This window comes from Zalophus californianus, chromosome 13, assembly GCF_009762305.2.
Source record: "Zalophus californianus isolate mZalCal1 chromosome 13, mZalCal1.pri.v2, whole genome shotgun sequence".
NCBI classification, from domain to species: domain Eukaryota; kingdom Metazoa; phylum Chordata; class Mammalia; order Carnivora; family Otariidae; genus Zalophus; species Zalophus californianus.
The window spans coordinates 30,932,651-30,951,172 of NC_045607.1; the positions used below are offsets into that span (position 1 = coordinate 30,932,651).

At 37.9% G+C, this 18,522-nt stretch overlaps 1 long non-coding RNA gene across 1 annotated transcript; it reads right to left on the bottom strand.

Moving 5' to 3' along the window:
- Nucleotides 1-594: 594 nt before the first annotated feature.
- On the bottom strand, nt 595-14,809 carry LOC113934928. Its single transcript, XR_003523838.1, has 3 exons — nt 14,703-14,809; nt 13,946-14,001; nt 595-765 (listed from the first exon to the last, which is right to left on the bottom strand). It is a non-coding gene; the product is annotated as an uncharacterized LOC113934928 (long non-coding RNA).
- Nucleotides 14,810-18,522: the final 3,713 nt, after the last annotated feature.

An 18,522-nucleotide genomic window follows, 5' to 3' on the forward strand; every position in this document is an offset into this window, starting at 1 on the left:
CTTCATGTGTCATTTCTTCCTTGTATTTGGTTACACAGCTGTGATGGAGGCCAGCTTTCTCTTCTTGAGAGCTTTATGCTTAGTCTGGCCTCTGCACCAGTCACATGGTTTGGACCTCATGGGCCTCCCTCCTGGATTTTCTGGGAGCAAAAGCCCTGCTGTGCTACCAGGCTTTGTCTGATTTAACTACTGCACCGATCCTGGGGCTCCTATCAAGTGTTGTTCCCCCAATACAGCAAAAGGGATTCTAAAAGCTTTGTACCCTTTCTAGATCCAGGCTCACCCTTTCTCTCCAATAAATGGCATATAAATGAATTTCTGCCAGCTGCTACTGTCTTAGAAAAAAAGTGTTAGTGAGTCAGCCTTTAGTTTTCCCTCACCTGTAGTCCTTCCTTGCCTCCCAAAAGCTGGAACAATTTGTCGGTTCTGAATTTATTCAATCCCCTAATCTTTACTGATGGTTACTTATCCCACCCTACCAACCAATCACAGACTCTCACAGGAACCCTTTCCTGTAATACCCTCAATGCTGACACACATACACCACACATAAATGCACATACACACTTATACATATAGTTACGTACAATTCCATTAAAGTCAAGAACACAGGGGCAGCTGGCTGGCTCAGTCGTTAAGTATCTGCCTTCGGCTCAGGTCATGATCCCGGGGTCCTGGGATCAAGCCCCACATTGGGCTCCCTGCTCCACGGGAAGCCTGCTTCTCCCCTCTGCCTCTGCTGCTCCCCCTGCTTGTGCTCGCTCTCTGTCAAATAAAAAATAAAATCTTTAAAAAAATAAATGAAGTCAAGAACACGATAAGCATATTTTATCACAAATAATTATCATCGTTCTGGAAAGTCAATGCAATTAGGCAGGAAAACAAGACCAGCAATATAAATATTTGCAAGAATGAGATCAAAATATTTTATGTAATAGGTCTACAAATGCAAAAAAAACAATGGTAAAACTATAGGAACTGATAAGAATTAATTAAAATCACAATTCATTGCTGAGTAGAACACATTTAAAAACTGGCTAAATATTATGACTTCCATTTAATTATCTGAAATGATGTCTGTGCATATGTGCACGTATGTGTGCGTGTGTGTGCACACACACATGAGTATGTGTGTAAGAAAGAATATTAAAATGTCAACAGCGGTTATCTCTTTGGGTGGTAAGATTACAAATGTTTGTTTTTTCCTTATCTATATTTTCCAAATTTTCTATAGTGAACATTCATTGTTTTTATAATTAAAAAGATAAGTTTTAAAATGATGAAATGACATAATGACATAATGCCAAAGTGAGCAACTATATTACTTGCTCTTCTCCTATGATTTACCTTAGTGAATATTTAGGAATGTTAAGAAAGCCATTCTTGAAATTATAATTCATGTCAAAATGATTATTTCTTATGATATAGGGCTTTTAACAAAGCACATCTGAAGAATAAATCCAGCCAAGCATAAATACAACCTGGAAAATGAAAACAAGAGCAAAGGCCTAAAATTCTTCACAATGACCTTGTAGGTTGGTATATAATGAGATTCAGGTTTTAATAATAGAAAACAATTTCAGTGCAAAATGTATATATTAATGTCAAGTTGGGATGAAGTGCAAATAAGACTAGCAGCTCTGTAGTACTGTCTCTCTGTCTTCTAGATTCCCTTTCTCACTTGTCCCTCAACAGCCTGGGAAAATGCCACACACATCCTGAGTGTTCAACAAATATTTATAAAGATAAATAGTAAAGTAACTTTTCAAGGGTTATCCAGGTATTTGTCATGGCTAATGTTAGGACAGACACCTAATGGAAAGTTCTGCAAATACAGATTCCAATTTTAAGTTAGCAAATATTTGTCAAAGTATACCAAGTGCTCTAGGTACTTACACATACTTGAGCTAATTTAATTTCCAAAGAGATAAATATCTTTTTCTCTGGTTAGATATGAGGACATTTGGGCTCTTTGAAGTGAAAGATCTTGCTCACAGGAAATAACAAGATGGGTAATGTCGTGCCATCCAACAAATGAACAAACAGAGACAGGTGGGGGAACTGCTATTGATACCAGATGAGGGGTTTTATTTGATGTTAGAATGAAAGTGGTGAGTATATTTACTAAGCAAGGCCCAAGAACTATGCTGGATACCAAGGACACATTGGTTCTTAAAAAGTACAAGCCCTGTGTTTATCTTCATGGGGCTTACAGTCTAGTTGGAAAAAACAAACATTAGGTCAACTATCTCATTATAACCTATTTTAAATAGTGAAAGGACTATAACAGAAAAGCACAGGTGAAGTGGAGTTGTGCAGATGAAGAAAGTAGCCAAGATTATTCCAGGTAGATGGCATAGCTATCTGAAGGCTCTGAGACAAGAAAAAGCCCTGATAATCCAAGAGAAGGAACAAGAGCCAGCCAGGGTGAGTGGATAGAGACCAAAAGCAGATAATAGTAACAGATGAGGTTGGGAAGTAGGCAGAGCCAGAAGGAACTTATAAGGAGTGTTGGGGATTATTTTTTATCTTTATCCAAGGAGCAAAGTGAGGCTAAGAGTGATTTTAAATAAAGGAGTGACACAACACAATTTCTCTTTTTAAAAGACTGCATTGCCTACACAGTGGAGAAAAGACTTGAGGGAGGTTAGAGTGAATGCAGTGTAGTGGATAAGTCACGTGTGCTGCCTTGTACTTTCCTTCTCAGTTAACAAGTCTCCAAAATGCCTTTAAGCTATTTCCCCTGGCCATAGAGTGTGAGTGGGATCTATTTCCCCTCAGTTCTAAGGGTGAGTCTCCAATCAACAAAATCCATCCCTCTGACTATGGTGACTACTTCAAGGAAGGACACATGACCCAAACAGGGTAAATGGAAAAAAAAAAAAAAGGACTACTGGGAAAGAAGCTTTGTCACTATTCTACACAAGTTTCCGGGAGAAATGTTTTCTCTTCCTAAAGATCATGAACAAGAAAGCATGAGGACCTAAAACCTCCTAGTGGCCCCCTTATTTGACAGGCTGATCCAGTTTTAGGAGGAATATAACACCACAGAAAGTAAAAAGGAGAAATTGAAAGAAACCAAAATTTTAGCAACATTGGTGACATTCTCAATCAAGTCTTACCTGAAGCTGACCCTAACTCTGGCCTTTTCAATCCAAAAAGCCAATAAAAGTCTTTTATTATTTAAGCTGTCTTCTATTATTTGTACCCAAAAACAAACAAACAAAAATCCTTATGGAAATATCTCTTAGAAGGCTGTACTCCAGGGTAGAGATACCATTAGCATGAGCAGCATGTGGATAAATGTGATGAATTAATTGAAATTTATTTAATAAATATACTCAAAAGAATTGGTAAGAAGTTTGAGAGAGAAAGAGGTGTATGAAGGATGACTGCTAGGTTTCTGGGTAATCAACAGTGGTAAACAACTCAGGACCATGGAAGAGGGAGCAAACTTCAGGTTGGGCTCAGGGTCAGGGGAGGCCAGCATAGTTATACACACCTTAAGTCTGAAGATCCTGTGAGCTATCTAAGTAGAAATGTCATAGACAGTTTGACATAAAAAGCACATAAGAAGGGAGTAATAAAATAGTACTATATAACAAGCTTTGTCTGCCTCCATTTCTCACTTTCCTTCAAAAAGATGCAAAAGAGCAAGTCTATAAAATATCTTATAGTCAGCCTATTCTCAGTCTCTGAAATGATAGAAGAGTGACAAGAAAAAATAGGACAAGATTAGGGAGCAAAGGAAAGTCTTTCCTATTCTGTAGAAAATGACAGAAATGCTAAGGAAAGGAGGAGCTGGGTATGAGCCATACATCTTCAGTATATGGAGTGCAACAGGAAGGCAAAAAAACAAAACAAAGCCTGAACACATTAGTAAATTGATGATTCAGAAGAGAAAAGAGTTTCAGCTAGTAACAATATTAAAAATTCTATCTATCCCATTAAAACACTATGATGTATGTGAGGTCTGAACATGCTCAAGCAGGGGTAAATGTGCTGTGATGAGTCTTGCTCACCGAAGAAATGGTCTTTGTTGATCCTACGGAAGTAGACTCCACATACAATGGGGAAAGGGGAGATTAAACACCCAAACTGACAGCCACAGATGGAGTAGTATCTATGTGTTTCTCTTTTTTTGTATCCAAAGCCATAGCATTCTGATGTGGAAAGTGGGAAGGAATGTATGAGTTTCAAGGTGATACTATCTTCAAAGCAGCATTTCTGGACCCTGGGCTTTCTCTCTAATAATGCAATTCATTTAAGGAATTAAATAATAATTTTTCTATATTCAAAGAAAGAAGGTATCATTTCTGTGGTCAGAAAATGTTTGATATTCGGTATTCGATGGAAATAAATGGTTTGGCGATCTTAATTGCATGATGGAAGACAAATTCCCTTTGAAGGAGGGAAAGATATCCATATGAAGAGAACAATCTAAAACTAAAAACACCAGGAATGAGATTGCAATGGAAAAGATATAAAAGAAGCAAAGTGCAACCAAGGGATTAAAATCAACTTTGGAGGCAGTTAAGGGCAGGAAAACTGAACCAATGCTGCAGAAGACAAACTTGAAAAGTTGCATAAGCATAGAAAGGAGAAAAAACAAAGATATGAAAACTGAAAATATGAGCACATGGGGAAGGCAAGCCAAAGAAACCAAGTCTAATGTAAGGAAAAGGTAATGATTTCAAAGGATCTCTAAAGGTTCACAAAATCAAAAAAAAAGCTGGAATCCCAAGTTTGAAAATAGACAGGAACCAAGGGAGTTCCAGAAGGTAAAGATGAAGAAACTCTGGCCAACCTGTAGATGGAAGAAACTCTTAGGACACAGACTACAAGGGACCACTACCCATTGGTTCTGTGCCACTTGCTCAAGCTTCAACTCAGGGGACAGCATCCAACTGTCCAAGTTTGGACACATGACTTAAAAATAAAATAGTATTTCCAGGATCTTTAAATAAGTTCTACTAAACTATAAACTCCTTAAGGGTCAAGTCCAAATATATGTATAGTATATGTACAATAAACATAGTCCCACCATGCTTAAAACACTGGGCTTTCTTAAAGGCAGCTACTCAATAAATGCTTGTTAAATGAATGACTGAATAACTAACGATGTGAACACTAAATAGACTATACTTATACAGATATCTTTTTAGATAAATTAATGACACAAAATCAAAAATCATTCCTTCACCACTGTCTACATTCAATCATTCACAAATGCCCACTGCTTTTATTTCTTAGAGTTCTCTCAAGTCCACCCTTCTCTCCATTCATATTTCAATGACCTCAGTTTAGGCCTTTAGCCTTACTAATCTTACCTACAGCAATGAATGTGATAATTGGTCCTCAGGTAGGCATATATGGTCAGTTAATTTATGACAAAGGAGCCAAGAATATACAATGGGAAAAGGACAGTCTCTTCAATAACTGGTGCTGGGAAAACTGGAAAGCCACATGCAAAAGAATAAAATTGGACTACTATCTTACACTATACACAAAAATTAACTCAAAATGAAAAAGACTTGAATGTAAGGCCTGAAACCATAAAATTCTTAGAAGAAGACATAGCTCCTTGACATTGGTCTTGGCAATGATTTTTTAGATCTGACACCAAAAGCAAAGGCACCAAAAGCACAAATAAATAAATGGGACTATTTCAAACCAAAAACTTCTGCATGGCAAAGGATAGCATCAACAAAATGAAAAGACAACCTAATGAATGGAAGAAAATATCTGCAATTCATACATCTCATAAGGGATTAAAATCCAAAATATATAAAGAACTCATACCTCAAAGCAAAAGAACAATCTAGCCAAAAAGTGAACAGAAGAAGATACAAATAGACATTTTTCCAAAGAAGACATACAAATTGGCAACAGGTACATAAAAAGATGCTCAACATCACTAATCATCAGGAAAATACAAATCAAAACCACAATGAGATATCACCTCACACTTGTTAGAATGACGATTATGAAAAAGGCAAGAAATATTGAGTGTTGGTGAGGATGTGGACAAAAGGGAACCCTTGTGCACTATTGGTTGAAATGTAAATTGGTGAGCCATTATTAAAAAAACAGTATGGAGGTTCCTTAAAAGATAAATAATAGAACTACCATATGATCCAGCAATTCCACTTCTGGGTATATATCCAAAGGAAACAAAAATTGGGGCACCTGGGTGGTTCAGTCAGTTAAGCATCTGACACACGGTTTCAGCTAAGGTCATGATATCATGGGTCATGAGATCAAGCCCCATGTCGTACTGCACACTCAGCAGGGAGTCTGCCTGAAGAATTCTTTCTGTCCCTCCCCCTGCTTGCATGTCCTCACACTCTCCCTCTCTAATAAATAAATCTTAAAAAATAAAAACAAAAACACTGAGTCAAAGAGATATATGCATCCGCATGCTCAATGCAGCATTATTTACAATAGCCAAGATATGGAACAACCTAAGTGTGCACAGACAGATGAATAAGTAAAGGAAATGTGGTTTAAATATATAATGGAATATTATCCAGCCATTAAAAAAGAATGAAATCTTGCCATTTGCAATAGATGGATCTTGAGGGCACTATGCTAAGTAAAATAAGTCAGACAGAAAATGACAAATACCATATGATCTCAGTAGAATTTTAAAAAAAAGTAAGTTTAGAGATACAGAAACAGATTTATGGTTGCCAGAGGTGGGGGTAAGGGTCGTGAAATGGGTGGAGAGGGTCAAAAGGTACAAACTTCCAGTTATAAAATAAAGTCATGGGGATATGTTAATAACTATTGTTAATAATACCGTATTGCATATTTGAAAGTTTCTAAGAGAGTAAATCTTAAAAGTTCTCATCACAAGAAAAAAAAAGTTCTATAACCATGTATAGTGTCAGATGTTAACTAGACTTATTGTGATGATCATTTCACAATATATACAAATATTGAATCATTATGTTGTATACTTGAAACTAATAAATGTTCTGTCAATAACTCAATTTTTTAAAAAATTATCGATAAAAATAAAAAATATAAATAAAATTTTAAAAAGCCCTTTCAGTTATCAAGAATACTAATAATCATAGTTAATACTTCCTTTTTTAAGATTTATTTGTTTATTTATTGGGGGGGAGGGGGCAGAGGGAGAGGGAGCGAGAATCTCAAGCAGACTCCACACTGAGCCTGGAGCCTGGTTCAAGGCTTGATCTATGACCCTGTGATCACAACCCACACTGAAACCAAGAGCTGGACACTTAACCAACTGCACCACCCAGGTGGCCTGTAGTTAATATTTCTTGAACACACGGGCTCTCCTATGCATTGCAGGATATTTATCACCATCCTTGGCTTCCCACTACCCAGTAGATGCCAGTAGCAACACCTCCACCCTGTTTTCACAGTCAAAAAGTCTCCAAAAATTATCAAATGTTCACTAGGGAAGAGAATCACCCCCAGCTGAGAAACACTGCTCTAGGGCCAAAATTCTGCAATTCTGAGACCTTCAACACAAGAAAGGAATAAAATTGCTAAATATAAACACCCAAGGTCAACATTAATCTGAGATGAATTAAGAAATGAACCTATAGTGAAAATTATGAACTTTGGTTCTACCCTCCTGGCCTCTGTGTGAGACAGTGAGCTAATCCACCCAAACGAAATACTGAATTCCAAATGGTGATGGATTCACAGAGCAAAACTATGTTTTATTTCTTTATCTAGCCAAATTAATGTTGGTTGAGCACACTAATTAATTGGAGAGCTGCTACTCATGGCTCAAGAGTCTTTATTTTTTATGTTATTTTACAACAAGTATTATTCTCTTCATAAATGCTCAAAAGGGTGGGGGGCACCTGGGTGGTTCAGTCAGTTAAGTGTCTCTGATTCAATTTCAGCTCAGCTCATGATCTCTGGGTTGTGAGATCAAGCCCCACATCAGGCTCCATGCTGGGCATGGAGCCCACTTATGATTTTCTCTCTCTCCCTCTCTTCCCCACCCCACTCTGCTTATGCTCTCTCTCTCTCTCTCTCAAAAAGTAAATAAATAAATGTTCAAAAGAAAAATATCAACCATAATCTTAACAACCATATGTAATCACATTTAGCTTCCAGAGATTGTCTTTTCAGTCTTTTGGAAGCAATGTTAGTTGTGGTTCACAGCTTCAGCTTTGGAGCCAAGTTTTTCCCCAGCTAAATTCCTGTTCTGCCTAGTAACCTTAAGCAAGTTACCTTTGCTTTCTGTACCTGTTTCCTCATCTATAAAATGGGGTAATAATACTAGTTCACAGAATTTTGTAAGGATTAAATAAATTAATACATGTAAAGCATACTAATTTTAGGATTGCTGTTGGTATTTTGATGATTGCACTAAATGTGTAGATTGCTTTGGGCAGTATAGACATTTTAACAATGTTTGTTCTTCCAATCATAAGCATGGGAATGTCTTCCCATTTCTTTGTGTCATCTTCAATTTCTTTCATTAGTGCTTTATAGTTTTCAGAGTGCAAAGTCTTTCATCTCTTTCATTAGGTTTATTCCTAGGTATCTTATTGTTTGGGGTGCAATTGTAAATCGGATTGATTCCTTAATTTCTTTCTCCTCCTTCATTATTGATGTATAGAAATGCAAGAGATTTCTGTACCTTGGTTTTGTATCCAGCAACTTTACTGAATTGGTGAATCAGTTCTAGCAATTTTGGGGTGGAGTTTTTCAAGCTTTCTATATAGAGTATCATGTCATCTGTAAATAGTGAAAGTTTTACTTCTTCCTTATTGATTTGGGTGCCTTTTATTTCTTTTTGTTGTCTGATTGCTATGGCTAGGACTTCCAGTACTATGGTAAATAACAGGGGTAAGAATGGACATCCCTACCTTGTTCCTAACCATAGAGGAAAAGCTCTGTTTTTCCCCCATTGACAATGATATTAGCTGTAGGTTTTTCATATATGGACTTTATATGAGGAATTATCCCTCTAACCCTACTTTGTTGAGGGTTTTTATGAAAGAATGTTGAACTTTGTCAAATGCTTTTTCTGCATCTATTGAAATGATCATATGTTCTTACCCTTTCTTTTATTAATGTGGTATATCATGTTGACTGATTTGTGAATACTGCAAAAGACCCCAAATAGCCAAAGCAACCTTGAGAAAGAAAAGCAAAGCTGGACGTATCATAATTCCAGACTTCAAGTTACATTACAAAGCTGTAGTGATCAAAACAGTATGGTACTGGCACAAAAATAGGCACATAGATCAACAGAACAGAAATAGAAACCCCAGAAATTAACTCACGACTATATGGTCAATTAATCTTTAACAAAGCAGGAAAGAGGCAGTCTCTTCAACAATTGGTGTTGGGAAAAACTAGGCAGAAACATGCCAAAGAATGAAACTAGACCACCTTCTTTTTTTTTTAAGATTTTATTTATTTGACAGAAAGAGACAGCCAGAGAGGGAATACAAGCAGGGGGAGCGGGAGAGGGAGAAGCAGGCCTCCAGCAGAGCAGGGAGCCCAATGCGGGGCTCAATGCGGGGCTCGATCCCAAGACCCTAGGAACATGACCTGACCCGAAGGCAGACACTTAACGACTGAGCCACCCAGGCACCCCAAAACTAAACCACTTTCTTTACATCCACAAAAATAAATTTAAAATGGATTGAAGACCTAAATATGACACATGAAACCATAAAAATCTTAGAGGAGAACACAGGCAGCAACCTCTCTGACATCAGCCATAGCAACTTCTTTCTAGATATGACTTCTGAGGCAAGGGAAACAAAAGCAAAAATAAACTATCTGGACCTCATCAAAATAAGCTTCTGCACAGCTAAGGAAACAATCAAAACTACAGAATGGGAGAAGATATTTGCAAATGACATATCTGATAAAGGATTAGTATCCAAAATATGTAAAGAACTTATAAAACTCAACAACCAAAAAACAAATAATCTAATTTAAAAATGGGCAGAAGACATGAATAGACATTTTTCCAAAGAAGACATGCAGATGTCCAACAGACAAACAAAAAGATGCTCAATATCATTCATCATCAGGGAAATGCAAATCAAAACCACAATGAGATATCACTTCACACCTGTCAGAATGGCTAAATTGAACAACACATGAACAACAGATGTTGGTGAGGATGTGGAGAAAGGGGAACCCTCTTGTACTGTTGATGGGAATGCAAACTAGTACAGTCACTCTGGAAAACAGTATGGAGGTTCCTCAAAAAATTAAAAATAGAACTACCCTATAACCCAGCAATTGCACTACTAGGTATTTACCCAAAGAATACAAAAACACTAATTCAAAGGGATACATGCAACCCAATGTTTATAGCCCATTATTTACCATAGCCAAATTATAGAAATAGCCCAAATGTCTTTCAACTGATGAATGGATAAAGAAGATGTGGTGTACACACACACACAACGGAATATTACTCAGCCATAAAAAGAATGAAATCTTGCCAATTGCAATGACATGGATGGAGTTAGAGTATTCTGCTAAGCAAAATAAGTCAGTCAGAGGAACACAAATACCGTATGATTTCACTCATATGTAGAATTTAGAAATAAAACAAATGATCAGGGTTGCCTGTGTGGCTCAGGTCATGATCCTGGGGTCCTGGGATCAAGCCCCACATCTGGCTCCCTTCTCAGCAGAGAGCCTGCTTCTCCCTCTCCCTCTGCCTGCCACTCTTCCTACTTGTGCTCTCTATCAAATAAATAAATAAAATATTTTAAAAAAATGATCAAAGGGGAAGAAAAGAGACAGACAAACCATGAAACAGACTCTTAACTGTAGAGAACTGATGGTTACCAGAAAGGAGTTGGGTGGGGGAATGGAGGAAATAGGTGATGGAGATTAAGGAGTGGACTTGTTGTGAGGAGCACCAGGTGTTGCACGGAAGTATTGAATTACCACATTGTATAACTGAAATTAATATTATGCTGTATGTTAACTAACTGGAATTTAAATTAAAACTTTAAAAAATATATATGTGAAGCAATTTGGACAGTGCCTGATATGCATACACAGTATGCACCAAATAAACATCAACTCATTATTATACCTACATCAAACATATTCTTTTTTTAAGTAGTCAATTTTTTTCAAAGTGTTTTTTTCTAATTTTTTTAATTCTAGTTGGTTAATATACAGTATTATATTAATTTCAGGTGTATGATATAGTAACCTGGTTCTTTTACTGAGTAATGTGTCATAAACATCTCCATATCTCTAACCCTTTTTCTACAACATGATTCTTAATAGTATGGACGTACCTCATTTAACATAGTCTCGTATTTGGAGACATTTAAGAGAGTTCCAGGTTTGAGTTATTATAAAGTGTTGCAGTTGGGCATGCTTGCACGTCTCTTTCATGATTTCCTTAGGAAGAAGCAAAGTTGCTGGGATAAAAGGTATATTCACTTTTAAGTCTTTTGGTACATTTTAGGTCCCAGGATTTATACCACCAGAGTTTCTTATAATATTTTACATTTGGCTTATTATGAAAGGGGCCTAGGAGACTGTGTCTGCGCTAAGTAGAATAATGAAGTTAGGGTAGTGTGCTCCTTAGCCACTCTGATCAGCAACATAATGTTGAAATGAAAGGTGCAGCTGATGTGAGTGTCCAGTGAAGGTGCGGACTCCCATACCAGCATCTCCCAGCCCAGGCTGTTTGAGCTCTCAGCACCCTTCCGATGTAACTAACTCCAGGTACGAAAAGCATCCTCTAGCCCCAGGGGTCAGGAGTTCTCAGCCTCAAACCTGTTACGTTGGGGAAAGTCATAACAGCTGCACTGATACACCTTTCACAGGCTTTCCCTCTTAATTTATTCCATTCATGGAGAATTCCTCTTGGCAAGGTGTTACGGCCCTTGTGTCAGCAAAACCTTGTATAATTTAGAAGTATGTTCCTAAAATAGTGAAAGGGCTGGAATGTCTCAGAGGCAAAAAAATCACTTAAAGAGGCTCCATTGTGAGGAACGTTGCCAGAGGGAGCTAATCACATTGAATCATTGATGAGGAAGCAATACGACGTGAGTATCCAACCCGGTGGCCCAACACTTTCTGCCAGCCTGCTATTAAAAAGAGAGGCCTTAAAAATAAATCATCAATAAATAGGAATTTAATAGGTAGAGAAGGTAGAAATCATGGATTCAGGGACTCTCACAATTGTAGAGATCCTCAAGGTCATCTACTTTAGCTCAATAGTCAGCTCTTGCTTGGATTCCACTTACAATTGTCCTGAAAAGTGGTGATCTGCCTCTGCTTGGACATGTCCAATAGCCGAGAACTGCTACTCTCTCCTTAGGACAACTAATATAACTAGAAAGTTCATCTTTATTAAAATCCTGAAAGCCATCAGCCTAAATAAGCAAACACATAAGTAAGTAGATGTTTTCCAAGCATCAGTGAGTCCTACAGAATGTTGAAAATGTCATCTTTTCAGCTGGCTCCAGAGGTTTTCTTAGGAAGGGAACTAACTTCGTTTAGAAAAATACTCTGTCATGTGAGGTGAGAAAGATGATGAGTTACAATGTAAGCAGAGAGCAACTTTGAAGTAGGGCAAGCAGTGAAAAGCTGGAAATGGGACTGAAGAAGGAGAGGGGCTGCTGAACAACACAGCCAGATGCTGGGTCCTGTAGGGAAAGGTGGCCAGTTAGAAAGTCCCTGTGCCTGAAGTTCTATTGAGAACAAAATTCCATTTTAAGTTGATTTAATTTCTACAATACAAAAGACAGATTGGTAGAACACTTTTAGAAAGCAATTTAGCAATATATCCAATTTGCTTTATATCTTGATAATCCCAATGCTTGACATCTATCCCGAAAAATTAAATCAAAATGTGAAAATGCTGAATGGATAAAGAAGTGGTGTACACACACACACACACTGGAATATTACTCAGCCATAAAAAATAATGAAATCTTGCCATTTGCAATGACATGGATAGAGCTACAGAGTATTATGCTATGTGAAATAAGTCAGTCAGAGAAAGGAAAATACCACATGATTTCACTCATATGTGGAACTTACGAAACAAATGAGCAACAGGGGAAAAAAGAGAGAGGCAAACCAAGACAGAGACTGTTAACTCTAGAAAACAAACTGATGGTCATCAGAGGGGAGGTGGGTGGGGGATGGGTTAAATAGGTGATGGAGATTTAAGGAGGGCACTTGTGATGAGCACAGGGTGTTGTATGGAAGTACTGAATCACTATATTGTACACCTGAAACTAATATTACCCTGTATGTTAACTGACTACAATTTAAATAAAAATAAAAAATGTGAAAATGCAAAAATTAGAACCAACCCACATCCTAAAACAGAAACTGCTAAATAGATCACAGCACAGTCCCTAGAGTACTTTGCAACTGTTAAATATGATGTTAATGATAATATAACACAGGAAAATGTATGACAAATGTTTTTGATAGAAAAATTGTAATTTAATATTAACCTACTAAATAAACAAATAAAATGACAAAGAACTCCTAATGTAGAAAATATTTTAAAGAAATATAACAAAACTCTAAGGGTAATTTTCTCCTATTTTTCCAAGTTTTTGAAATTTTACATAGCAAACATGTTTAACATTTAGAATGTGAAAATTTTTACATAATCTATATTTAAACATCAATTTTAAACTTCATTTAAAATGTGTTTATTGCTGTAGTTCTTTAGCAACTAGACAAGAGAAACAGCTCCATGGTTATAGAAAAGAAGTCAGCTACCCTTTCTTTTTACCCAAGTCTGACCGTGATCAATTCATGTCCCCTTTCTGAATGCCAGCTGTGGTACAGGAATAAATCTACCTTCCTGCCTCTTTCACAGGACTGTTGGGGGTACAATACATTGGTGAATATGGAAGCCCTCTGAATTCTACATCCTTATAAAATTATAAAGGACTCTTACTGTTAAGACTCTACAGGTACTCACTTCATTCTTCCATCTTCCAATCCATTCGTCTTTTGCAAATGGCCACTTAATATAATCTGGGGAAATATGTTGTACATCGGTCACATTTCTATATAACACATGATGGGATAAAATTCATAAAATTCAATACATTATTTTGAAACAAAATAGACAAAAGGTCCTAAAACCAGTGGTACCATAATTCTCTTTAACCTTCTGTTTTCATGTGGGGGTGGGTGTGTATGTGTGTGTGTGTGTGTGTGTGTGTGTGTCAGGAGTTGTGTGTGTTATGAGTGTCTATGTGCATATATATGGTGTGTGAGGTATGTGTTTGTGTATGTGTACACTGAGGAGACCTAGGGAGCCAGAGGTGAATTTAAAATTGCTATTGCCTTGGGGCGCCTGGGTGGCTCAGTCGTTAAGCATCTGCCTTCGGCTCAGGTCATGATCCCAGGATCCTGGGATCAAGTCCCGCATAGGGCTCCCTGCTCAGCGGGAGGCCTGCTCCTCCTTCTCCCACTCTCCCTGCTTGTGTTCCCTCTCTTGCTATGTCTCTCTCTGTCAAATAAATAAAATTTTTTTAAAAATGAAATAAAATTGCTATTGCCTTATAAAGAGATTTGCTTTGTGTTCTTCTGCTTTGTTTTGCCTGACTATCCATGGTGAGTCTAGATATTAAAGAAGAAATTTTCAAGACCAAGATTACAGATTCAAGTTCTGATGATGTGAGCTCATCACATGCTGAAGGAGATCATTCACTAGAACCTCACTGCAATACCTTAATCTTTAAGCAGAATTCAAGTAAGTCCATCTTGAGTTCTTTCCAAATGTAGGGGAGGAATCACTAGAAGACCCACATACAAGGCAGTTTCCCCTCTTCCTCCTGCAAAAACAAAACACAAAAACCAATAAGTATAGTGGGAAGAACACAAGACTTTCATCAGAAGCTCAAAGTTCTATTCCTACTTTCACCAAATATAAGGCCAACTCTGACCGCCAGCTCAGCACAGTACTGCTTCCTTCCACTCTGCCTGTTACTTCCCCTAATTCCTAGGGATAACTTCTCCCTCTGCCAATCCCTCCCAACTCATCACCAGTTCTTATGATTGGACCCCTGTGCCTCTCATTTCTTACATTTCCTGCATCCCTCCCCACCCCAGGCCTATGCCTTTCAAGTGAGATCAAGTTCCCAGCCTGGCCCATCTTCCAGTGATTACCCAGGCCATGTTGGAAGCTGGACACAAGGGAGCCAGGAGAACATTTTCAAGTTAATGGACCTCTCCTGGCCTGAGTTTCAAGGATAAAGGACTAAATGATCTGTAGAGCCCTTTCTTGATCTAATAGTCTATGGTTCTATCACAACATGAAAATCAAGATAACAAATATAATAATCACACCTGAAACTTACATAGTAGGCCAGTCCTCAATGCGTCTTTACTCACATCATCTCCTTGACCCACACAATGATAAATAAACCAGGTGTTATCATCTCCATTCTGGAGATACATTTTGGAGATTACATGATTTACTTTTCCAGGACAGCAGGACTCAGACCCACATTGTATGACTCTAATTTCTAAGTTCTTTCATCCATAGAATGATACGGTATAGCAAAACTCCACTGCTGTCTATTCAGAGAGGAATCAGGGATCTGAGCAATTACAGGAATTCCAAAATTCCAAATATGTGTGACTTTTTCAAACTAGATTCAAATGTTTTAGGGCATAACAAAGCATTTTAATTCTTGTGAAGCAGGCATAAATCCTGCCCAGAAGAGAAATTGGTAGGATTTCAAACATTCTTACCAAGCTCAAAGAGACTAGAATTTGGCACATACCTAGTAGCTTATCTACACACAGAGCATCATGGGCCTCACTCTTCTATAACTGCACGAACCTTTACATTCTCTTTAATCATGTATTGGTTTTCCATTGTTACCGTATAAGAAATTATCACAAACTTAGTGGCTTAAAACAACATAAATTTATTGTTGCACAATTCTAAGGGTCAGAAGCCTGATATGGATCTTACTGGGCTAAAGTAAGGTGTTGGGAAGGCTGATTCCTTTTTTTTTAATTTTATTTGATTTTATTATGTTATGTTAGTCACCATACATCATTAGTTTTTGATAGTGATCCATGATTCATTGTTTTCGTATAACACCCAGTGCTCCATGCAGTATGCACCCTCCCTAATACCCATCACCGGGCTAACCCATCCCCCAACCCCCTCCCCTCTAAAACCCTCAGTTTGTTTCTCAGAGTCCATCGTCTCTCACGGTTCATCTCCCCCTCTGACATCCCCCCTCCATTTTTCCCTTCCTTCTCCTAATGTCCTCCATGCTATTCCTTATCTTTCACAAACAAGTGAAACCATATAATAATTGACTTTCTCTGCTTGACTTATTTCACTTAGCATAATCTCCTCCAGTCCCATCCATGTTGATGTAAAAGTTGAGTATTCATCCTTTCTGATGGCTGAGTAATATTCCATTGTATATATGGACCACATCTCCTTTAACGATTCATCTGTTGAAGGATATCTCGGCTCTTTCCACAGTTTGGCTATTGCGGACATTGCTGCTATGTACATTGGGGTGCATAGGGCCCTTCTTTTCACTACATCTGTGTCTTTGGGGTAAATACCCAGGAGTGCAATTGCTGGGTCATAGGGTAATTTTATTTTTTATTTTTTGAGGAACCTCCACACTGTTTTCCAAAGTGGCTGTACCAACTTACATTCCCACCAACAGTGTAAGAGGGTGCCCCTTTCTCCACAACCTCTCCAACATTTGTTGTTTCTTGCCTTGTCAATTTTTGCCATTCTAACTGATGTAAGGTGGTATCTCAATGTGGTTTTGATTTGAATTTCCCTGATGGCTAATGATGATGAACATTTTTTCATGTGTCTGTTAGCCATTTGTATGTCTTCTTTGGAGAAGTGTCTGTTCATGTTTTTTGACTTGATTATTTGTTTTTTGGGTGTTGAGTTTGAGAAGTTATTTATAGATCTTGGAAATCAGAGCTCTGTCTGTAGTGTCATTTGCAAATATCTTCTCCCATTCTGTGGGTTGCCTCTTTGTTTTGTTGACTGTTTTCCTTGCTGTGCAGAAGCTTTTTATCTTGATGAAGTCACAAAAGTTCATTTTTGCTTTTGTTTCACTAGCCTTTGGAGATGTATCTTGAGAAGTTGCTGTGGCCGATGTCCAAGAGGTTACTGCCTTTGTTCTCCTCTAGGATTTTGATGGATTCCTGTCTCACATTGAGGTCTTTCATCCATTTTGAGTTTATCTTTGTGTATGGTGTTAGAGAATGGTCGAGTTTCATTCTTCTGTATATAGCTGTCTAATTTTCCCGGCACCATTTATTGAAGAGGATGATTCCTTCTAGAGCATCTAGGAGAGAATCTCTTTCCTTGCCTTTTTTAGCTTCTAGAGGCTGCCTGCATTCCTTGGTTTGTGGCTCCTCTCTTTATCTTCAAATCCAGCAATGTAGCGTGTCTCTGACCCTGCTTCTGCTCTCCCATCTTTTTCTCTGACCACAGCAGGATAAAGGTCCTTTTAAGGAAACATACGGTTAGATTAGACCCACCCAGATGATCCAGATAATCTCCCCATCTCAAGGTCCTTAACCATATTTGTAAAGTCCCTTTTGCCCTCAAAGGTTAACATATTCCCAGGTTCCAAGGATTAGGATGTGAACATCTTTGGAGAATCATTATTCTGCTTACCACAATGATTATTTTTCATGAGTTTACTTAAAAAATAATAGTCAAAATGCATCAATGTACCTTCTTTTTTTTAATTATGTTAATCACCATAAATTACATCATTAGTTTTTGATGTAGTGTTCCATGTATATGTTAAATACCCTGGTAGGAACTTTATATACAACACAACAAATTTTTATAAAAATAAGTCGAGGTTGGTATCACTAACCCCACCTGACAGACAATGAAACTGAGAATCGTTGGTTAAGTAACTTACAAGGTCATCTAGCTACTCCAAAGCAGAGCAGGCTTCTAAACCACTAGAAAACAACCATGTACAGGAGAAGCTGCCACTTTTCAGTGCAATCAATGATTCTCAGGCATAAAGCTGTCATGTAGCTAACCTCAGCTGGAAGTTTTACGAATATCTCTGCATAGGGGAAACCCTCCCAGTGCACAGTGCCTCAGTGTGCAGTCTGAGGTTCCTCTGCTGCAGCATGTTCCATTCACAGCAAAAGGGAAATCTAGGGAGTAAGAAATGGCAAAAGCTTCCTAAGAGAAAAACTATCCTAAAAACCGCTGCAGACTCAAGATTTTTGGTAACACATGGAAAACGTGACAGGTTTCCTGGGCGTCTGCTAGTACTTGGCATCGTCACACTCCACAATCAATTTCAAAATTGTCATTTGGGGCCCACTGGGGCTTTAAATAGCACCTCCTAACTGCCCGGCCAGGTTTTGTAGCTTTCTCTTTCTATTAAGAGCGTGTGAGGGCTCACAGACTACTGAAAATAAACGTCACAAAGTAAATGCTTTTACACATTTAGTTTGTTTCAATTGCTTTGAGGGCATTGAGAATGAAGACACATGGTTTTCAAAATGAAATCTTCC